General features: G+C 46.7%; 1 protein-coding gene across 1 annotated transcript in view; it reads left to right on the top strand.

Annotated features, from left to right (window-relative positions):
* LOC135221060 (probable RNA polymerase II nuclear localization protein SLC7A6OS) overlaps positions 1-24,637 on the top strand; it is a 70,409-nt gene that overhangs the window by 34,491 nt on the left and 11,281 nt on the right. The gene's annotated exons all lie outside the window — the stretch shown is intronic.

The raw sequence follows: 24,637 nt of genomic DNA, 5'->3' as shown, positions 1-24,637 counted from the left end.
TTAAGTATCCTAATTATTTTTTCAATGATTGACTGGATTTGTGGCTAGGCTATACGCTATCATAAATTAATTTAAAAATTTTTCTTTGCATATAATGTCTGAAGCTCTTTAGCCTAGTTTCAGACTTTGTTGTCTGCATGGGGTAAGGTGAGGCTACTGAAGCTTTCGGTAGACACTCGCTTAGTATACATGACGTTTACATGTTTTCTTTGTTGAAAGATCAATGTAATTAGTGTAATGTTTGACTGATTCCGGAAGAAGTATGATTCGTGTACGCATTTTAGAGCGTGATAGAATCAGGAGGTTTTCCTCCACAGTAAATAGAAGTTAGGATAATGAACCTACTAACCTCCTGTAGACTTTATTTTGCCTAACCCTGTGGTATGGCTTACAGGCCTAGAAGTGTCTGCGAGAGGTAATGCCCTTTCTATTATGGGGGATTACATCAAGTAATCTTAGAATCTAAAGTGATCGCTCTCCAATCAGTGTTGTGAAGTGTAGTGCCCCTTGTGTTGTGGAGGGGGCGTCAGATCGGCCCCATAATGCCTCTAGGCCTGGAGCTCTGTCGGACTCCCAGGACCAGGGAGAGGGCATGTCGAAAGCCGCAAGAGGGTTACGGGGGCTCCCCACCGATCTGGCGTCCCTTCGGCAGGACCTGTTGACGCTTCCCAGGCTGCCAAAGATCGGGCACGTGACTGAATCTTGAAGGATTGCTTCTCGTCCTCCGAGGCGTCCTCCCCGCGCAGGGGTTGGAACTCTCAGAAGGACTCGCGCCCTCTAAAGAAGCTTTAGAGAAGAGGATGCTTCACGTCCTCTCTCTCGTCAGGAGGGAACGTCAGATCGGCCCCATAACGCCTCTAGGCCTGGACCTCTGTCGAACTCCCAGGACCAGGGAGAGGGCATGTCGAAAGCCGAAGGAGGGTTACGGGATCTCCACGCTGATCTGGCATCCTTTCGGCAGTACTTTATAGGAGATAGAAAGAGTCCTGTGCCCTGTCAGGGCTCTCAAATTTTATTTACATAAACGAAGGAAGTAAGAGGTCCTTCGGGTAATTTGTGGTGCTCAGTGAAGAGACCAGATTTACCTTTATCGGAAAATGCACTGGCTTTTTTCCTAAGGGACATTATTAAGGAGGCTCATTCATCTTGCAAGAAGAATGATTTGAGCCTCCTGCGAGTGAACGCTCATGAAGTTAGAGCTGTTGCAACCTCGCTAGCATTCCAAAAGAATATGGCAATCAAGGACATTCTTGATGCCACCTTTTGGAGGAGCAACTCAGTCTTCGCCTCACACCTTTCTAGACACTCGACGCACTATCGAGAGGAAGGAGTGTTGTTACTTTTATAGCAAGGATTGTTTTCCTGCTCTCCAGGAAGCTCCCCTCCCTCCTCTCCTCATGGCGCTCCGTATACGTTATGTAACGTTCGCTTTATTTAGAAGGATATTGTAAAAGCTTGACGTCCGGCAAGCTGCTTTGCATAGCAAACAGCTCGCCAAGATGCCTCTTACTCGTCCCTAAGGGACGCTCTGTCAGCGGCCAGAGATGACTCTGGTTCGGCAGCTACGCTGGACAGACTATCCTAGTTTTCGACAGGAGAAGGGCAAAGCATTCCTCATACCCAAGAACACACAGGCATCCTTTTAAATACCCTTCTGCAGTGTCGATGAGCGTGACAAAGACGCAAGATGTCGCACAGGCGGCCGTCGTTTTTGTCAAGAGTGGCGAACGTCCTTAAGACTCGTCCTGATGACGATCACTGTACTTCTGCTTAGGACGCTCGCGTTTCATGAGCGGCTCTCCCCTAGTCAGGAAGCCTCTCAGGTTACTCGTGTTGACGCACGTCATTCACTATGACGCTTCCCTTGATGTTCGTCGCTCTCCTCTTCGGGACGTCTCTTGAAGACGCTCAACGTCCTACGCATTGAGACGTGAGGAAGCTTTTGCAGATGCTCGACGTCCTACACGAAGAGACGCTCATCAGGATGCTCTGGAAGATGCTCGACGTCATAAACATTGATAAGCTTTTTGGAAGACGCTCAATGTCTTACACATCTGGACGCTCGCCAGGACGCTAGCGAGGATGCTTTTGAAGACGCTCGGCATCCTACACGTCAGGACGCTCGGCAGAGCACTTGCCAGGACGTTCTTCAGAACGATAGGCGTCCTACGCATCAAGACGTTCGGCAGGATTCCTGCAAGAATGCTCTTCAAGAGGGCGTCGTCGAAGAAGAGGAAGGAGTTGGTCTCGTCAAGATGTCTAACTTCACTTTCTACGAAGGGAGCGTTCAATAGAATCCATGACTTGATGAATTCCAGAAAAACGGTAAGCAGATTTCGGTGTCATAAAACGCCTCGTCTGCTTTCGGGGCTGCGCTGCCGAAGGGGAACATGAAAGTCCTACCTGCCGTAAGCCCAGTCTCTGATCAGGAATCCTGCCCCTTCCTCGATTTCTGCGGGAATCGGGAAGACTATATGCTCGAATTCCTGGATTACTTTCTGTCATGTAAATGGGTTAGTTCTCATTGACAAAGATCTTAATAACATTTTATTGCATAAGCGGATAAGCTCTCATTAACAAAATTCGAAAGAGCTCTCATTCATTAGTCAGAGGGTCATCCAGGAAAAAGACTTGTAGACTATGTCCATGAAGTCTTATGTCCAATATCATAAGAAGCTTGAACTGTCCTTTTCGATCCTCGGTTCTCACTTGAGGATCTCCATTCGAATAATATTAATTCGTTCTCTTGGCAAAGAGACCAAAGACAGTCGATTTCCATTCTCTCTCTCTTCCTCGTCGAGGAAAGAATGTAGTAGAGAATTAGGTGTTCAAGTGACTACAATACTTACGTATTTTATCTTTGCGTCATATTACTAATGTAGGGTTCAAGTCATATACGCATATCGTAGTTACCTCTAGAATAGAGTAGCTGGTAACTCAGGCAGAATAGTGCGAGAAGACGATAGAAGGCTGCTGTCATTGTGGGTGACGCAGTATATTTAATCGGTACTCCCGGCAACTTTCCAGGAGTTTTCGATTTAACATTTGGTTAATTAAGCGTAGTGTTACGACAACACAAAATCAGCTTCTGTATTTAGCGAATTCTGTTTCACTTAAATATGCCAACTTGAGAGTTTCTGTTCAAATAATGGAAAATCTATTCCTTCGTAGAATAGAGTAGCTAGCAACTCTGCATAATACTTCGAGAAGGTGAACGTAAGCTGCTGTAACTGTACACCAACTCAGTATCAGGCAGCTTGCTTTTATGCGCGGTTGTGTATGTCTCTCTCTCCCGCGGGATTGATTGACGAACCGTATCTCTGCCCTACAATCATGGACTTTAGCCTCGGGTTGAGGGGATTTCTAGTAATAAACACGACTTCCTTTTACTAAGAAATTTTCAACAGAGATATCTCTTAGATCTGTTCGGCGCTGGTTACCGCACTGTAACAGAATTCTGTACGAGTCTACCGCGGCATAGCACTATAATAATGCTCTCCTGCTTATGCAAAGCGCAGCCTTATTAGGGAAGGAAGAATGCTTAGTGAGGGAATGGATGAGTCTGCTGGGGACCATTTCCTCGCTGGAGAAGCATGTTTCCCGGAATAGACTGCAATTCAGACCTCTACAGTTTTTCCTACAGGAGAACTGAAATAACATCAAAGATCTAGAAATAATTCTAAACATCTCTCAATGGGTTTAGGATCACCTCAGGTGATACTGAGACGGTGCCAGGCATCCGGACAGAGGTACAGAGGTCCTGGCACATAATCTAAAAGAATTGGAAGCAATTTGGTTGGCTCTCCTGTTCCTCGAAGAGTGAGTTTTTGGTCGAGTGGTCCAAATCATCTCAGATAATTCCGCAGCTCTCTCATATCCCAAGAAGAGAGAGATAGTTATCGGCATAGGCACGGAACGTAACGATCCTCAAGAGGTTCGTTACACGATTGCACGTCCGTGCGGATCTTCTCGATCGACGGCAGCAACTACTGACGTCTGAGTAATCCTCGCTTAGAAGTATGTCGAGAGTTGTGGAGACTTTGGGGACGTCCTTTCGTAGATTTCTTCGCAATATTGAAGACGAAGAAGCTTCCTCTACGTTGCTCCCTTATTCTCGATCCGAGAGCGGTAGCAATAGGCGCCATCCTATAGTATGGAAGGGAGATAGTTGGTTAGTCTCTTTTCCCCTATTCAAAGCTTAGGAAATATAATTTAATTGCTGGCGTCAGAGGGAGCGAGAAAGACGCTGATCGCCCCAGGTTGGCCTTCGAGAGGCTGGATTCACAGAGGCCACGTCCTTCAGAGAGCACTTTACAAGTACCCTTCCCGAGAGAATCGATCTACTCTAACAGCCTTGCTTCGAGAGGTACCTAAAACCTCTCCGCTCTGAGTCTGAATGCGTTCAGATTGTAGAGAAGCGAGAGGATCTTCAAGATTAATGGCAAGTCTCATTTCCAAGACATAGCAGTGCTGCCTATTTTGCAATGTAACATTGGACTGGGCCGTTTCTGGAGATAGTGTAGGAAGAACACTGTTCCTCCACCTTGACCTCTGTGAATTACTTTACCGTCTTTCCTTTCCGTCTGAAGTATGGGTAAGATAGCAGTCCCAACTATTGTAGAACGGAAATATGTTGTTGATGGCCTCTAGGATCAGAGATTCGGATCTGTCAAACAACAAAGCCCTTCACGATCTTTGAGGTCTGTGGAAATCTTGAAATTGTCTAGATCAAAGCTTCCGGCATGGAACTTAGACGTAGTCTGAAGTTGCGGATGTCAAAGCATTTCGAACCTCTCCTTTCTGTAAACTTATACACGTGTCCAGAAAGGCTAATTTCTAACCACTCTAGCTACGGCAAAGAGGGTTAGTGAGGTTTTAGCCATCATCAGAGGTTTTGGCTTTAGAGATCATATTGCGGTGGCCCTCTAAGGCTTCCGTTCTTGCTAAGAACGATAACCCGTCTAACCCTTGGCCCAGAGGGCTGGAGATCAAAGGGATGGCTCAAGTTCTGGGGCAGGAGCCACAGAGAGTCCTGTGCCCTGTCGGGGCTCTCAAGTTTTATCTTGATAAAACTAAGGAAAGTCGAGGTAATTCGGACAATCTGCGGTGTTCCATAAAAAGACCAGACTTGCCCATGTCCAAGAACGCACTGGCGTTATGGTTAAGGAGTTCTTTTAAGGGGCTCATTCATTATGTTTGAACAAAGATTTGAAATTCTTTGAACTGAATGCTCACAAGGTGAGGGCGCGGCCTCGGAAGCATTTCAACAGAGCATGACACTCATTAATATCCTGAGTGCCACGTTTTAGCGAAGCAACTCTGTGTTCGCTTCACACTCCCGGCGGGATGTGAAGACGACATATGAGATCTGCAAGTCGCTAAGACCATACATATATGTAGAAATATTATTGGGGGCAGGAAGCAGCACGAATCCTATCCTATAGAAAAGGGATAGGTGTGCTTTTAGCTTTGAAGGGTCGGTCGCTTGAGGCGCTTGCCCTTTCTTTAACCTAGAAGTTATGGGAGACTTTGATAGGTTAGGTCAGGTGGTCATTTTTAGCTTCGTTGCCCCCACAGTATGGTCAATATGGTCTAGTCACATTGTGGTCACGCCCCCGTTGACAGATCATCTGGAGCGCACCAGCATTACAGGTCTCTACCTCGCTGGCAACTGTAGTAAAGCAGAAGCAGACTTGGGTGACAGTAATCACGAAGTCAGCTATGCTAACAGGTGGAACCAAGATGTCAATCATCTACATAGATTTGTTTCCTAAAATCCTATTCTGTCTCTTCCCACCCTCCAAAGGTGGGATATATATGACAGGTAAGTTTCATGAACAAAATGTTATTGTTATAATACAATTAAGTTTGTTCATACTTACTTGGCAGATATATATATATAATTAAGTGCCCACCCACCTCCCCTCAGGAGACAGTGGCGCTAGAAAATATGAATAGAAAATAGGAATGGTTCCTGATGTCCGCCTCCCAGCGGCGGGAATGGGTACTAGCCACCTGGCCGCCCACTGCGTGTGCCGTGAATTTTGAAATTCTGTCGGACTTCAGAGAATACAGCTATATATATATCTGCCAGGTAAGTATGAGCAAACTTAATTGTATTATAACAATAACATTTTCGTGTTTTTCTTTCAGCACACTCCTGGCCTTCGCTAATTTTGCTAGCCTTAGTTGCTGAGTAGCCTTCTTGATCTTAGGTAACTTCGGCATTGCTATTAGTTCACTAAGAAGTTCTAAAAACAACGTAAATAGGTAGTAACCAAATGCAAGTGCGTAAGCGCATGCAACTCCTTTGATGTCTGTGGAGTAACTGAGTCATTCTCTGAGTCTCGCCTATAAATAACCGCTCTGAGCAGCTCGCCTCTCACACAACCTTTCATTGCTACCAGATGTATGAGAATTTCGAAAAAAATCTGAAAAAATCGCTGTATATATGCAAAAATAAACACGCAAAAACGATCCTGTCAAACTCAGTCATTACAGACGACACAGTTACGTTGACGTCATCATTTAAAAACCGCTATATCTTCATTATTTGTAAAAATAATTGGCTGAAACTTGTGGAAAGCATGCACAGCATGTTTCTGCATAGATACAAATAATAACTCGATTTTTTATTTTTTCAAGTTGACATGTCATCCGCCATAGCGGATGGTCCCCTTAAACTCACTCGGTTAGGAAGAAGTGAGAACACTTTTGCTTCCTGTCTGATTATGCAGCTTGGGTTAAGGCGATAAGGGAGTATCTATTAGTAGTCTTGTTTTATACATTTTGGGGATAAGTGCAGACCTCAGGTTCTGGGATATTGACAGTTTCGTTTCAACTTCCCAACATGCATGGAGAGACTTGCGACCAGTACCTTACATGGTGGAGATGGTGATGGGCAGTTGTGATTCTTTTTTGGTTGTCCTCCACTGGTTTAATCCCCCTCTTATAGCTTACTTTGTCTTCTTCAGCAGAAATCTCTCATAAGTCTGTTTTTAGTAGGAGGTTGTATATAGAGGGAATGATGCTCCAAGGGTAATTCTTTGGGACAAGCTCCATAAGTAATTGGAGATATTCTTGGACATTTGGAGACTGAATAACAGGAAGTGACTGCCTACATAATTTTTGGTTTTCTAGCATGGATTTAGTTCCTTTCCAAAGAACGGTCAGACTTGTGGTACACATGCAGAACGTATTCCACTTACCAATACATCCTCAGTCATGCAAGTTCCTTCAAGATGATTTTACAAGAAGGTATTGCTGTTCTGTGTTAGTGTGCAGCCCTCTATAAGTTTTGTCAGGGACTTTGTTGCCCATTGGTGGTTGGTGTTGATTTTAGGAAAAAGTTGGCCTACTCTGTCAACAGTATTCCAAAGGCCAAGGACTGTTGCTTCTTCTGGCCAATTTCTATGCATTATATTTTTAATTCTCTATATCCCCATTCTTATCTAGTGATGTGGGGATGATACTTAATTATGCATGCTTGTCGGTCAAAGATAAATAGGCACATGCTTCTTGAAGAATTTCAGACCTGAAGGAAACTTTGTATATGGTAAGGGCTTTTCCTTATTAGGAAACATGGCCTCACTGGCAATTTTTTCAGATAAACATGCTCAATTAATGTACAGTTTTAGCATAAAAATTAAGACTTACAAATAATGTTCATTAAATTTGTAAGTAATCCAGAACCATCTTTGGCTCCAGGACTGTAGGAGGGACTCTGTAACCAAGAATTGCCCATTTTGTTCTTAAACTTAAGTCCAGGTTTTGGTCTTTTCCCTTTGTCATAGAACACAAAGAGAGTTTAACTAGTGTCATTACACTTTCATGCAACATAGAATGGTTAACACTACACCTAGTAAAATTTTTTAGTTGTCAGGGCAGTGGAAAGAACAAGATGCTTAGCAGGTTTATTCCTGGTCAGAAACAGTCTTTGTGGGAAGTTTGCTGCTTTGATTGAAATGAAACAACATATTGGTTTGATCATTCTTTCCGTGGAAAGACAGTGTTTTGGCAATTGGGGATTCAGGAAGAACAAACTGCCTACAAGGGCCTTTACAACTAAGTTCGGCAGTTGCTGCTGGGGATTTACGGAGCACTCATTTAGACTCGCAAGCATGTAGATGAACAGGAACACCAGAATGATTACTACTTTGATGGCCCACAGGCTTGAGCACTGGATGTTTCCTTAAAATTGGCCTAATTCAGACTCATAGGCCTGCCTCTCGTATGTACTCTTAATGATTTTGACAAAGGAAAAATCTATTTCTGGGTGAAGACCTGTGTCGCCCAGTGAAATGTACCTATAGCACTCATTTCTAGGTATAAATAAATGTAAATATACCAGAGAAAAAAGCCATATGGAATGCCAGAGTTACTACCTCTGGATCAATCACCCTCAAAGGGTGTCGGTATAGCATCAGGGGCGAGTGGAAGCCACTATCACAGATACTTCACCAAATAGCTCTCTCCTCTCTCAAAATCCCCCGCCAGAGAGGTGCCGTTACAACGGCCACCCCCCACTCGTCACTACTACCTCTGCCAAGAAACCTCATTCCTGAAATACGCACCCAAGCTTGGGCCAGCTAAAGGGTGGGGAAAGGAAAAGAAAGGGATGGGTTCACTGGGTGACACAGGTCTTCACCCAGAAATAGATTTTTCCTTTGTCAAAATCCCTTTTCTGGGATTGACCTGTGTCACCCAGTGAAATAGTAACAGAGAATTGGCTATACAAGCTTGGTAAAATGAGAGTAAAACAAAAAATTTTATATGAAAGGAAAAAATTAAATTTTCTTACAATAATTGTTTTAATGATCCAAGTTTAAGGATACAAAATATAAGGAGTAAATAACGTATAAAAATATATGACCAAGTTCATACCATCACCAGGAAAATCAGCACAGGTAATGAATATACTAACACATGAAATAATGAACTATGTACAAGTACATAGGGAATTGATGAGGCAGAAGCGCAGGATAGAAATAAATGGAAACGGCTCATCCGAAATGGCGACCCCATATAAAAATAGGAACAAGCTGGGAAGAAGAAGAAAAAAGAAGAGTACAAGTACAGGAGTGGGTTGATAAGCAATCCAGTCCATAACAAAAAGGCAAAAAGGGAGGGAATACAAGCGAGGCAGGTAGGTGAGAGGGAGTACCAAAAGGTAATTCATGGCAAAATCAATGATAATTAATAATATACAACATTACAAAATACATAATTAGGCTGTATCAGGGGAGACAATGTTCCCTGCAGCCACTGCAGAATATTTAAGGGCCTCTAGAGACTTTAGATAGTGGCGTTTAAATACTGTCGGAGATTTCCAACCCGTATAATTTTTGAGATCATCGAAGTTCGTATGATGAAAATAATTAACTGAGGTAGCCACTGCTCGGATATCATGGACCTGAGGAACTGAATCTGGATTAGCTTGTTTAATAAAATAAAGATTTTGTTGTCTGATGGCCTTCAAAAAAAAGGTTTCACCATTCTCTCTAATAAAAAGAGGACCTGAAGACTTATTAGAAGTTTTGTCAAGATAAGATTTCAATGTAATAACTGGACATAGTGATGGGTCCTGTGGAAGAGGGACAATCTTCCACGGAGACCGTCTGTTCTGAGGGTCTTCATTCTTTGCTAAGAATTTCAGATCCGGAGAAAGCAGAACTTCTCCTGACAGGAGGAAACCAACATGATTTGGTTCTCTAGAGAGAGCCGACAGATCAGATATTCTGGCACTGGAGGCCAGGCTCAGTAAAAATAATGTTTGTTCCGACACGGCATACAAACCTTCGGTCCTTTTACAATAGGAAGGTACTAGCGGCAGCTGGATAGGTCGTAAGCTTTCGAACAAGGGGTTCGGTAGTTAACTGCTTGTCCGACAGGCGCGCGCGCGCGACTGGGAGGTAAACAAATCACTTTTGCCTTTGGGCCGCTGGCGTGTAGACGTGTATCATCGCTCTCTGCCCGCTTCATCGTCGTTGCTTTCGCATGGTTGTGTTTTTCTTTTTCTATTTATCTAGTGAAACTGAATTGTAAGTACAATCATTTCATATTTATTTCCATTGAATTCAATTGTGAATTAAAGGATCTTGGTTTCTCCATGCCCCTCCGATTACCCGAGTGCCGGGACTGAGGGCGTAAGTGCGGGAATTCATTTTCTTACAGAAATGATCCTCGTATTGTGTATGCTCGGTGCCGAGGGCGGGAGAGCGCTCGCTCCGAGCTTATATTTTGGTTGGAAATGTGTAGATGAAAATCGTAAGTAAGTGCCCTTTTCATTTATATTTTTTTGACCTGTATGCTCGTTGCCGAGCGAATGCGCTCGGCACGAAAACTTATTCTGTATGGAAGTGGAATCGCAAGTACAGTATTCTTTTTCATTTTCATATATTTTTTTTTTTTATTGTAGCAATACTCATTTTGGATCAGTTTTCCGCTCTTACCCCGAGAAATTGATCCTTTCCCCCCCCTTTTTATTTGAATAAAGTGAAAACGCAAGTGCAGTTCTTTTTCATTTTCATATTTTTATTGAGATTGCATTATTTACTTGGATCAATGTTTCCGCTATTTCCCGGAATTGATCCTTCCCCTTTTTATTTTGTATGAAGTGAAATCGCAAGCGCAGTATTCTTTTTCATTTTCATATATATTTGATTGCATCAATTCATTATGGATCAAGGTTTCCGTTCATAATCGGGAATGGATCCTTTTACCCTTGCGCTCGGTACCGAGGGCGCAAATGCGCTCGATCCGAGCCCTTATTCATTGTGAAGTGAATCGTAATGCAAGATTCTTTTTCATTTTATTCCTTTTATTATTGATTGCATCAATTTTATTTATTTGGTCAAGTTCTGCTCAGTCAGGGAATTGATCCTTATGCTTGCATTCAGTTGCCGAGGGCATCGATTGCTCTCGGCTCTTATTATTATTGTTGGGTACAATGGGTGCTCTGGGGGGGGGGGGTGGGGTAACGAGAACCCCCCCCCCCCCCCCCCCCCCCCCCCCCCCCTTTAGGTTTTTCGCGCGCGCTCGCTCAGCTCCCACAGATGGCCCTTCCCCTTCGGGGGGAGATTATCTGGGTTCTTCTCCTCGCCCGATCCGTCGAGCGCGGTGGGGGAGGGCGCTCGTGCCCAATGTACAATTGTATTCGGGGTGGGTCTTTCCGCTCATTCGGTGTGGGGCTCGCTTCGCGCCCCAGGGGACTTCCCCCCACTAATCACTACTACTGTTATTTCCGCAGGTGCTACTGCCACGAGGGTGGACCTTGGTGAGGTATGGGCGTCCTTCGATTTGCAGGGCGTGCTAGTGTCCAGGGGCTGCGGTTCTATGTCTGGGCCTACTGCGGTCACCCATGGAGTGGTGACCACGACAACGATATCGACTCCAGGTGACGACGTTCCCTCCTCACCTGGTGTACTCGCCTCACGTGGTAACAGTCTTGCCTACAGCCCGCTGTGAAAGTGCCGTTCGCCGTACCGAGAGGGGGGCGTCGCCGCCGCCGCTCGTGGTTGCCGCGCTGCCGCGACCACACTTCCGCTGCCCTAGAGCTCGCCCCTGGACCTGCCGCCGTACCAGGATGTTGCTGGCGGCTGCTCCACTTCCTGTGTTTCCGTGCTGCCTGCCGTACCTGCCGATTCTGGGCTGACTGTCCATGCAGTTGCTGCGCTGGCTTCCCCTGCCGTTGCTGCGCTGGCTGTCCCTGCCGTTGCTGCGCTGGCTGTCCCTACCGATGCTGTGCTGGCTGTGCCTGCTGTTCCTGAGTATGCCCATACCTGCTGACGTCGTCCCTGTTTTTCGTGGTGGTACTACCCAGACTTTGGTCTGTCTGTACAGGTGCGTCCGGGCCCTGTGGCTTCGGCTACAGCAGCCCCGGCTCCCGCCCTGGATAGCAGATCTTACGTCTGTCCTGAGGAAGCTGACGAAGAAGAGGAGGAAGGTGTCGTCGTCGTCGTCTTCATCTTCTTCATCGTCGTCGGCTACCGCCTCTTCCCCTTCGACTTCTAAGGCTTCACAGCCGAGGAAGAAGAAGGTTGCCTCCTCCCTCCTAAGAAGTCTCCCTCGGGAGCTTCTCGGGACCCGTCTCACCTCGGTGGGACGGGAGGGTTCCTTCCGCTGGTCCTCCTGCTCCTTCGGGAGCGGGGCCCGTCTCTTCTTCCGCAAGGAAGACGACTACGGGGACCAGAGAGGTACTGGCTAACACGTATTTCCTCGCCTGGTGTCAGTGGTTCTGCCACTGCATCAGGGTCCGTCTCGGGCCTCTCGTTCGCGGGAGGTACCGAGTGTACGGTCGCCAACCAGCGACCGTGCAGCCAGGAACCAGACCTCTGAGACCGCTCAGCGTCAGGTTCACGGCACGGGGGCTGGAAGACTGGTGACAGCCGCTCACAGCGACTCTCACCAGACCAGCTCTCGCTCTCGGCGGCGACCAGCTGGCTACCCGGGATGACGTGACGGTCCACGACCGGCCACGGGTCTGAGGCTGGGAAGAGGTCCCCCCGTTGCGCCGGTGCCAGCCACGGCTGGAACCAGCGATGTGACGTGCCGTGAGTACAAGCACCGGTCTCACTGTGACAGTGGAGCCTGCAGGTCGCCTGACCGTCGCTCTCACAGAGAGCAATCGGGTACGGCAACCAGCACCAGCTCTTCTGACACTCGAGATCGGGGCCGCTGTGCTCAGTCCAGCCGTTCTCTACAGCGAGACGGTTCCACTAGGCCTGCAGCTCGATCGCCACCGCGGGTTGACGATGCGCCTGCAGCCCTCCAGCCTGCTGTGACGGGTTCCCGAGATCCAGAGGAACTTTGCCGAGGTTATGGCGCTGATTCGTCAGCACAACGACCTCGGGGAAGGATCGCCGCTCCCACCCAGCAGAGCCACGTCTCGGCTCGAGTCGTTTTGGGGCCCGAGAGGGAACCCAAATCGACGGTGGGTCTGCCGCGATCGGAGCTTGCCGACTGTGTTGAACCAGGTAGTCTCTCGTCTCCGGACAAGAAGGCTCTCTCAGTTCTGGCCCGGTCGACAAGCTACTTCCCCCCCTCCTCTACTGCGACAGAGGCGTTTCTACGTGTCTTCGGACACCGTATTTGAATACCCTTCGGTCCTCCTGAGAGGTTTTGACCTCGACGAGGACTGGAATGAGTCGGAGGACGGTATCGGCTCTCTCCTGTCAGGTGTCGATCAGCCCCACCCAGACGACGTTCACAGTGGCGGCAGACCCTTACCTACAGTATGAGTTCGTAACCCTCCTCGGGAAAACGTTTTCTCCTGACGATACGTTTTCCCAGGCTCTGAGAGGCCATCGCCGTAAGGCGATGGGCTGCTCCTTTTCTTCTCCAACTGCTAGTTCCGCTGGGAAGGTGGCGAGCCCAGTATCCAATTTCCTCCCCCCACTTCCCTCTCTCCTTACGGCTACGAGGGAAAGGGGAGGGATCCTACTAGAGATTTTCTCTGTAAGATCCACGTTAGGGGCTGGGCGCCTACCGGGGGGGACCTTCGGGTCCTACCTGACGTAAGCCCCGATCGTTGAGGAGGGTCCTGCCCTTTCTCGATTTCTACGGGAATCGAGAGGACCACCAGCCGATATCGTTTGACGAATTCGGTGGGGGTTTCGCAGAGTGCTTAGAATTCTACGGAATTTCTAGCGCACTCAGAGTGTTCGAGTTTTTTAACGATCTCCAAACACTTTAGGCGAGACCACGGTCCAAAAAAGGTGAGCGAGAATCCCCCCCCGATAATTGTTACACGATAATCGGGAAACCTCTCTCATGCTCGAATTCCTGTAATTTCTAGCATTTGGAAGAAGACTGCTGCTGAAAGAAGAGTATCTCACAGTAGGCGATTAACCTGGAATAGATAAGAACGGACGGGAACTTCCAGTTTGGCTTGAACTATCGTCTTCGGTATTCTGTTCACCATTGAAGCTTTCCTTTGGGAAAGACTTCTCCTTCACTCTCTTGACTAGAGAACGAAGGCGGTCGATCTCCAATCCTTATTCTCATTCCTCGAGGGGAAAAGAATTTAGGATGGAGGTCGTGGTACAGAACCTAGCAAATATACTACGTATATTACCCTCTGCGACATGATTCTTTTAACAGTTGAATTGTCCGGCGGGTAGCGCATACCCCTAGTTAACCTCTACGGTTTGTGACCTACGACGAATTGTAATCTTTTTTTTAAATTGAAGACTGCCAAACTCGGGGTTGCCGTGCAATCTCCCAGCAGTTTTATCATAAGTTTCGATTTTAGATACTTGGTATTGTCACGCCACGAACCAGAACCAAAATCAAGCTTTTGTATTTTAACCGAAATCCGTTTCGTTTAAATTAATTAATTGCTCGAGCGTAATTCTTTTGTGTTCTCGTGTGGTTTCTAGCCGAACGAATTCCTTCGTGGAAGGGATTAACTGGCAACCTCAGGATGACGAGTCACCGAGAGCTAAGCTCGGCTTATTGAAGCTGGCCTGATAGCAGCTCCAGTATCAACTAGGTCGTCCCGGAGATTGCACTGGTCGGTTGTTACGTCTCTCTCTCTCCCCTGGTTTGATTGACTACCGAACCGTATCTCTACCCAACAATCATGGACGTAGGTCTCTGATTAACGGGGATTCTCGCAATAATGAAGGACCATCTACTGCTGTGACGCTCGATTTCATCGCCTTTGACATTGCGAGAATTTTCAACAGAGATATCTCTGGACTCTTTCATTTTTGTGTTTACCGCATGGTAACAAGTCTGGTACTAGTCTACCCCGCTGCATCGCACGCGATAATGCGAATGATTTTTGCAGACATCTGAGTTTGTCTTCAAAATATCTCGTATTCGTAGGTGTGCAATTATTCATTGTTCGCCCCGAATTAACAGATGTGTCAGAAGACATCGCCTACTCTCCGACCTGACAGCTCTACTTCCAAATGTTCAGCCCATGAGAAGCAGTTCTTCAGGCAGTATTTCCCTGTGTCTTCATTACTGAAAAGCGCTCCGCTTTTATTGCAACTACGATCCTCACCGGACAGCAATGAATAGCGGTTAGCGTTCTCAGTCTTTGTAGCACAGGTTCAGAATCTTGAGAATCCTTCTCTCGGTTCAGGTGTGAAGACGTAGGTTGCATTTTATGTACACCTTCGTCTTCAACGACACATAGTGTGGTTTCTCCTTAGCTGAGAATCAACTATACTATGAGATATCTTGCCATCAGGGACCTCGGTCTCTAGAAGGCAATTGACTTTCGCCTGTTGGGCACATGCCTTAAGAGAATCATCACCTCGCCTTCTGGCATCGGTGACGAACAAATTATTTGTTTAGTCTCTTGGCATAACCCTTTTAAGGCGAAGGTCACGTGACTTGCTCGGGTGCTTGAACAACTTGCCTCCTACCAAACGCAGTCAGTCGGCAGCTGTCAGAACGCCCAAGTCAGTTACGAACTTCGCTGTGGACTTAGTTCGGTTGTTCCATAACAGTCTTTTCTTCGTCCTAACGGCTTGTCACATACCCATACCATCGCACACCCACCATTGAGTGTCGGTGTCCTATCCTCTACCGAGAAGAAGAACTTCACTGCATGGGGATAGGAGAATGTGAGACACTTCGCTGCAGACGGATAGACCAGTATGGGTACAGGACATCACCGAAGTCGAGAAGAGGGATAGGTCATACGACCTTCCCTTTTCTTTTCCTCTAAGGTAATTGCATGACTTTTCCTGTGAAGTCAAGCATCCAGGGGATGGGGATTCGTGACGCTCGATGTCGTACCGACTTCGTAGCGAAGACTCAGAACCCTTCGGTTCCTGACGATCGGTTAGAGTCCTTCACAATCCCCTCCCTAATGGACTTCACCGCCTTCGATGCGAAGGAGATGCTGCTTTGTCCTGTGAAAGCGCGGTCTGAAGAAACTCGACATCCCAGGCTGAGTGTTGAAGACTCTTCGTCAGCACCAAGATGACCTAGAATTCTGTACACTCCCTCGAGTTACACAAGAACTTCTCCGTGGCGCAGGTACTGAAGGCAGGTGTCTGGTACAACCAGACCACTGGCACCTCCTTCTACCTTTTGGATATTGCCCACAGGTCCTTGGATCGTTTTCCTTGGGACCCGTGGTGGCTGCTCAACACGTTGTGTAGCTAACCCAGACCCTAGCAGGCTGAACAGCATCGAGTCCTGGTGTGACTGTAAGAATAGATAAGTGAATGAGAGAGTGACTGGCTTCTCTTCCTATCTTTTTCTCCCCCTCTACCTGTGGGTAGAGGGATACGGTCATCACCTTGCTGGATAAGGACGAGATGCAGGTGAGCTACTCGACAGAGCCCCATCCTATCCCTTTCACTAGGGATGGGAGCGAATATCCACCACTTCCTCCTACAAGGGGGGGGAAGTGGATGCCAACAAGAGACAAACCATATCTTTATGTTGCCTCTTGCAAATAGGAACTTGTTCTTGTTTGCTGGTACGAAGAGATACGCTTGCCTCTCTCTTAGTACTTGGTCCAGAGGTCTGACCATTGATCCTGCGGTGCACATCCCGATCAATCGGACAGAGGCTTGGATCCCTCCCTCGCTCTTACGACCAGGGAGGCATTCCAAGGTTGGGCGAACACCAGTCTGTTCACAAAAGACTCAGATTCCTCCCACCAAGAAGTGAGTCTTCCTATTGTAAAAGGACCGAAGGTTTGTATGCCGTGTCGGAACAAATGACAATTTGTCCAAAATTGCATTTTTCCTAACTATACAAACCTGAGGTCCTTTTACAATAGGAAGGTACTAGCGGCAGCTGGATAGGTCGTCAGCTTTCGAACAAGGGGTTCGGTAGTTAACTGCTTGTCCGACAGGCGCGCGCGCGACTGGGAGGTAAACAAATCACTTTTGCTTTTGGCCCAAGCAAAAACTGCAGAGTGAGGGGTGGCATGAGGTGGGACTATGTAAAAGGACCTCAGGTTTGTATAGTTAGGAAAAATGCAATTTTGGACAAATTGTCATTTTCCTTAGAAGGGTTATATATGAGCATGATTCATTATCAGTATCTGAAGCTAACTTGAGTAGGTCGTTTAAAAACCAGGAGACCGTATGAGGCCGGTTTACTGGTCTCGGATGAGCACATGCTCTAGGGATAGATGAGAAGTACGAATCTGTTAAATCAATATTAAAGCCAGACTGAAATATATTCCTTAAGGTGGATTTAGTTGTAGTAATGGTACTAGCAGCCAGGCCTTTTTCTAACAGAATTCTAAAAAATAAAACTGCCAGATTCGTAGTCATTGTCTGAATATCTGATTCTTTTAGAAAGATGGCTAACTTCCTCACTGCTGAATCATACTGCTGGAGTGTCGATTCTCTTTTGTCTGATTCCACAAACAATGTGTTTAGTGGATCAATATTAGCACCTTTCTGTACCGCAAACTTCATGAAGTCCATAAAGTTAGGGCATTCAGAATTCTTGAGGAAGCTGACAGTCTGAGTTTGTACCACCTGAGTCAACTTTGGGTTGAGAATCCGTCTGGGACGGAGTTTCAACTCTAGTAGAAGAGGAAACCAATTGCTCTTTGGCCAGTTGGGTGCTACCAGTGCTATCCGCCCTTTGAAAGATCTGAGTTTGTGTAGAACTTTCATCAAAAGGTTTATTGGCGGAAATAGGTAAATCTTCTGCCAATTGTTCCAGTCTGTGGACATCGCATCTGTGGCGTGAGCCAGAGGATCCAAATTGGGAGCCACATAACATGGAAGTTTGTGGTTGGACTACGTGGCGAACAAGTCTACCTGAAGGCCCGGTATTTGTAGGCAAATCCAATTGAATGACTTTGTGTCCAAGGACCACTCCGATTCCAGCGGAGTTGTCCTGGAGAGTGAATCCGCAATGACATTCTGTACTCCTGCCAGGTGAGTAGCTGACAGGTGCCAATGATGTTTCATTGCCAACGAGAAGATTGCTATCATCACGTGATTTATGTGGCTCGACTTGGAACCTCCTCTGTTTAGGCAGTGAACTATCACTGCACTGTCCAAGACTACTCTGATATGAATATTCCTGGCCGGAGCTAGTCGTTTCAGGGTCAGGAAAATGGCCATTGCTTCTAGGATGTTGATAGGGAACTGGCGGAATACTGTTGACCACGTTCCTTGAACCTTCTTGTACTGAGAATAGCCCCCCCATCCGCTCAGAGAGGCGTCCGTGTGGACTACTAGAGACGGCGGGGGAAATTGGAGTCTACTGTTGGCTCTTCTCTACCATACCTGATTGATGTCCTTCAGTCTGGCTTTCAACAAAAGATCTGTTATTGAAGCAAACTGAAGTGAACCTAAGACTCTTTCTTGGGTACGACAAGAAGCCTGTTTGTTCTTGAGAAATTGTCTCGTAGCTCTCGCTATCTCTTTGCACTTGGTTGGCGGAAGAGATAGTTTGTGTGCAGTTAGATCCCATTGAATTCCTAACCATTGAAAGCGAGACGCCGGAATGAGACGGGACTTTTCCTTGTTTATCTGGAATCCCAGATACTCTAGAAATTTTATTACTTTGGCTGTTGCACTGCGACATTCTTTGTCGTTGGGTGCCCAAATGAGCCAGTCGTCTAGGTAAGCTACTAGCGTAACCCCCTGAGCTCTTAGTTCTTGAACTACTGTCTCTCCTAGTTTGGTGAATATTCTGGGCGCTATATTGAGCCCGAATGGCATGACTCTGAACGAGTAAGCCTGTCTTCCTAGTTGGAAGCCTAGGTAGGGAGAAAAGTTTCTCGCTATCGGGACGTAATAATAAGCGTCTGTAAGATCGATAAAAGTGGTGACGACCCCACGGGGAAGTAAGGTCCGCACCTGCGAGACAGTTAGCATGCGGAACTTTTCGCATTGAATGTACGAGTTGAGCGGGACAAGTCCAGAATCACTCTTCGTTTGTCCGTGTCCTTCTTTGGCACGGGGAACAAACGTCCTTGAAATTTCAGGTGTCTGACTTTCTTTATTGCCTTCTTTTGAAGAAGGTCTTTGGCATAGTCTAGGAGATCTGTTGTTGGAATTTGGTGGAATCTGATTGGTGGAGGAGGCCCTTTTATCCATCTCCACCCCAGACCTTTTGATACGATACTGTGGGCCCATGGACTGAAGGTCCAATGGTCCCGGAAGAGGTACAGTCTCCCGTCTACCTGGAGAGGCTCATACATAGATTGGATGAGGTCTTACTTCCTCTGCCTCCTCTGGAACCTCTGCCTCTGGAGGGAGCTCTGGAACCACCTCTGTGGCAGTAAGCACCTCTTGCTCTGCTTCCCCTTGCATGTCGGTTATAGCCTCGAAATGCCCCTTGTGCTTCAAACAAAGCGTTGAAGGCTGGGGACGTCACAAAAGTAGCCGAACTCGAGGACTGTTGAGTTGGCTGACTCTGCAGCAACACCAATTGTTGTTGTGGTCGTGCCTTAGAGGTTGAAGGTTGACCAATCTGGGAGATGGGAACTGCCTGAATCACCATCTGTGTCTGAGGGGCCTGGAAGGGCTGATACTTCCTGACCCTCTTCCTACCTTTGGGCTGCGGTCCGTAGGTCTCATAGAACTTCCTTTTGGAAGGAAGACCCCAGCGGACACGAAGGTTCTGATTAGCCCTAGCAGCCTCACTGATGACGCTGTTAAATACGTCTTCAGGAAGGAGGTTAGGTCCCCAGATTGCTGCTTTAATGAGCTTATTAGGCTCGTGTCTAATGGAAGCATCGGCAAAGACATGTTTCCTGCAGTTCCGCCTAGCAACCACAAAGTCATAAAGGTCATACTGAAAGGTCTGTAAAAGTGACTTTGTTAGAACCCAGAATAGAGGTTCCTCAGAGTAGACAGAAGCCGTCAACTCCGATGTAGTAATAGAGTTGATTGACCTACTCAGTCTGCACCTGGACTCAAATTCTGCCTTTACCATGGCCTCCGGGATTCAGGGTAGTCGTTCACTAAACTGAGTGGAAGCACACTCCGGATCGAGTTTGCCCACTGTGAACGTTTCTGGAGCGCCCACCCAGCACTCCAGATCTCTGGGAAAGACCAGAGAGGTAGGCTCTGTCTCTCGAAGCTGAGGCATCGGCTTCTCCTCCACTCCGGCCTGCAGAGTTAACTCCGTGATCTTAGACGTGCAAAGGGTTGGGATGTTATCCCTCACCAAGAACATGGTGTAGCAACCCTTGTGTGGCGTCAGTCTAGTGTTGACGCACTCCCTTTCTGAAAGGGTGCGGACCCATGCCGACTGTGCCTGGTCCCTAGGATAAATTACAGTTTCCTTTGGGACCCTGTCTACCCTGACTAATGTTTCCTCAGCTAACCGAGCGAAGCTTGGGAAGGGAAACTGGAGGTCTGCTGGGAAGAACTCGTAATCTTCCACGGGATGGGTTCCACAGCCTTCAATCGTCAGCATGCCATCCGAAAAGGGAGCATGCAGAGCCAACTGCCATGGGTTGCTGTTCTCGAATGGCAGAAGCTTAGAAGCGTCCAGCACAACGAAGGACTGCTGTGTGCCTCCGGACTGCGTAAGTCTGGCCAGCAAACTCTCCTGGACCTGTAGTCTCTAGCCAGAGACAGGATGAACTGATCTGATGTTTCCAAGCTCGAAGCGAGCTGAGAAGACATCGACTTAAACCTTGAGTCCACGATATTGCCCATCTTCTCCATTAGAAGATTAGTGAAGGCATCAGGATCGAAGCCGGACTCCGTAGGTCTGGCTTTAGATACCTTAGCTCTCGACCTCTTAGGTGGGGGAGTAGCTTTAGCCGAGGAAGTCATAGGCGTAGGAGCCAATGACGACCTGGCGGAACTCGCTAGAGTAGGTTTATTTGGTCTGGTAGTCGTAGGCAGAGTCGTCTTTTCAGGGCTTTCACCTTGGGGATCACGGAACCAGACCTGTCCCCAAGGTTCCTGGACTTTGAGAAGCCCTGGAAAGAAGAGGAAGAAGACGGAGTTGGACTGAAAGAAAGTGATTTCTTTTTAACAGATCTAGAACTAAAACTACCTGCCTCACTTACTTCCCTACCATCTTCCTGCGCGTCGACGGTCATGGGTTCAAGATGGATACTGATGGCCGCCACCTCTTCCGCCACCTCCTTGCACAAGGCGTCTTGGTCTTCCGGAGGCCCCTGGGTCTCCATTCGTATTTTGGCAATAATAGGGGCCGCCACCTCCCTAGCTACTGCCGAAAAAGTCCTCGCGTTCGGGTACAGTAACGAACAAAGCTCCTCCGACAGTACATAGGGGCATCCGGCAGCGACGTTCCTACCAAAACCTCCAACCCAGATCCTTAGGGTCGCCAATGAAGAGGTTTTGAGCACCTGAGGAGTCTATAAGAGAGGACGAAATCAGATCCTCCAGTGGCGGAACATGTCATATTTTCAAATATATATGTAAGGATGTGTCATACAGATAGAGAACATTACCAAGGTGAGAATGGTACCTACCAACTCATCAGTCACATATTCAAACAAGGAGTAGCAAACTTCACAGCCGTCCGGGTGCCATACCAAGAGGTTATCGACCTCCACAGCACAACTGGCATGAGAACAACAGACCTCATGACCACACGGTTGTTGGAGGGCGGCTGTACAACCCAACTCCTGACAGCGTACCATCTGTAAGTTAAAATTGGTACATGAATATCTTCAAATAGTTCCGCCGGAGTTAATTCCGGCGGTATGTTTACACTTAGACTAGTTCTACTAAAACTCACTAGAGGTAAACATCAACTATTATAATTTTACATAACGTAAAAGCTCTGATTGTCTCCGCCTGCTCCGGAATCCATAATCTCGGTATCGCAATAGCTATGACTGGCGGAGTTGGCCTGATACGAACAGAACAGGGAAACAAGGTAAAACCTAAGCCTGAGTCTGATCACACCGGAGTAGGATAGCAATTCCAAGTCAATTGGAAATGCATTGCCTAAGCCTAGTTCTGCCCCCACCGGAGTGGGGAAAGCAGCGATAATAACAGAGAAATACGGAAAACAGAGCGGTGGGAACAGCGGTACATAGAACTCCGGCGTATAAAATTCTGGCGCATGTGATGGTAGACCACACCTCACCGGAATAAACACAGGCCCGGAGACATACCAACAGAAACTACATAATCTACTAATCCTTAACCTCCTCTGACTAATCCCCCGGAACAGTGCTCGACGCTCCAGCTACTGTTCACTGGTAGGATTACTTGGTCAGCGAGCTAACGAAGCACCGCCGGAACGAGTCCGGAATGGAAGGAAGAGCCCGGAGGAGAAAGGTAGAATAGTAATCGCGTGGCAACAGACACCGGTCAGGTGATTACCACCCTCCGAGAAGCCGTGAAGTAGCCTACTACTAAAGGGGCAGAAGGCGGCATGCCAACTGACACCCTAAAGGAGGTAACAGCCAAGGCTATACTTGCAAAATTTATTGATAAAAAATTATTAGAAGTACCTACGAATAAAGGCAAGCCCATCTACGAGCCTAGCCTAACCCTCCTCAATCGGATACACCGATCTGGTCAGGTAGGTTAGGATAGCGCCTACTGGTACGTCACGAAAGAGGACACTCTAGAGCCTAACATAACCCTCCAAAATCGAAAGTATCGACCTGGTCAGGTAAGACAGGCCTAGCACCTATATTTACGTAACAAGAGAAGAACTCTCTAGTGATGGATCACCCTCCAAAACCAATATGTCTGTCTGGTCAGGTAAGCCAGGACTAGTACCAACTATGGGTAGTGAGTAGCACTCTCAAACGTCTAGCCTACCCTCCAAAACCTAGGCCTCGATCTGGTCAGGTAGGCTAGGGTTGGTAATATTCGTGTGGGACTTCCAAACTAACCTCATCAAAATAAAATTAGCATATCAATATAATATTATAATAAGATAATACAAAATTACCACATACACAACATGCATGAGGGTAGCGGATGGATGAGTGCTTTCCTTTAACTCCAAAAATAATAACTGGCGTAGTACTAGGCTAGCTAGCCTAGCCCGCTTCCAACACACTACTCACACATGAAATATTTTGAAATAAAACAGCACTCTCATGAAGGAACCAAATCGCTCATGAAGGACGATGACTAACGAGGGAAACCCTCTAATTAAGGCCAAAAAATGTAATGCCTCCAACCGTGATACGTAAGCCTATCGGTACACATCAGGAGTGAAATGGTAAAATTTCACGACAACAGTAATGCTTACTGTGATGTGCAATAGTGGTGAAAATAAGATATTCATCGAAAAAATAAAAAAGTTGAGAAGACTGAGTAACGCGGTACCTTGATGTAAACATGGCGGCTCCCTGAATGAGGGCTTCCTCCACATACACAACATAAAAACATCTCAACTAAAAACTTCTCAAATAAGGACAAACTGTTGTCAAACCACGTTCAAAGTCAACAAATAATATACTCAACTTAGATGAAGATGCTTCTTGAAGATCAGAAGACATTATGATCAGAGTTATAGCAAAAAGATCTCAAGCGAAAAATAAAGTGGTTCGAGTAGCAAGTGCTATGAATGGAATGAGGTTTCTTGGCAGAGGTAGTAGTGACGAGCGGAAGGTGGCCGTTGTAACTGCACCTCTCTGGCAGGGGATTTTGAGAGAGGAGAGAGCTATTTGGCGAAGTATCAGTGATAGTGGCTTCCGCTCGCCCCGATGCTGTACCGACACCCTTTGAGGGTGATCGATCCAGAAGTAGTAACTCTGGCATTCCATATGGCTTTTTTCTCTGGTATATTTAGCATTTATTCATACCTAGAAATGAGTGCTATAGGTACATTTCACTGGGTGACACAGGTCAATCCCCCAGAAAAAATACTATTGAGCAATTTCAAGTTCAAGAATTGCTTAGTGTCTCCTGTAGAGCCCTCGTAGCCTCAGGGCAAATGATTTTCAGAATTTCCAATGCTCTCGGTAGACGTCTCATTCTTCCGTTAAGAGGAAATCAACTCGACTACACATGGGTTTTCTTTCTTGTTGAAGTGTGTAAACTGAACTCCAGTGCTATGAAAGCACTATCTTGTGCTGTTGTTCCTCATACTTTGCTGGAGTTTATGTTTGTGTGTTGTGCCTCTGTGATTTTATATGTGCCAGCACCCTTGAAAAGGATTGGTGAGCTCCATACCTTATATGGTCATCAGTTGTTCTGTTTTTTTACCCTAAACTTTGTGGTAAAAACTCAGCATGAAGGTTTGAAGATGGAATTAACCATCCTTTGTTACTTCTGGCACTACTGTCTGTCTGAGAATGTTTTGCTTTTTTTCTTTATTTGAGCTTTATGTTTTACCATGATAGGACTAAAGTCATGCCCTTGCATTTTGAGACTGTTCCTGAATACTGAAGTTAAGGAGACTGATCCTTAAAAATACAGTGGCCTTCTGGGTCAGACAGGTTATAATGAGGGCTTATGAGGATATTTCAGATATTATTCTGTTGAGCTGGGAACTGTTGGTGTTACTTTTCCTTATCTTGGACTGGTAGTTCAGTGGGACATGCAGTACTGTGGGGGTGAGGGCAGTGTGAACTACAGTATTTTTATCTCCTCTTAATCCTACCTTCTTTGTGGCACCTTCAAGGGTGGAAATTATGGATTAAAAAAAAGCCCACTTATTTGGTGAGTACTCAGACATATGGAACTTTTGCCTCTGGTGAATACAAGCCTTTGGCTTTAGCATCTACAGATGTATC

The sequence above is a fragment of the Macrobrachium nipponense genome, chromosome 2 (assembly GCF_015104395.2).
Source record: "Macrobrachium nipponense isolate FS-2020 chromosome 2, ASM1510439v2, whole genome shotgun sequence".
NCBI classification, from domain to species: Eukaryota; Metazoa; Arthropoda; class Malacostraca; order Decapoda; family Palaemonidae; genus Macrobrachium; species Macrobrachium nipponense.
This window is presented reverse-complemented; position numbering and strand designations above follow the sequence as displayed.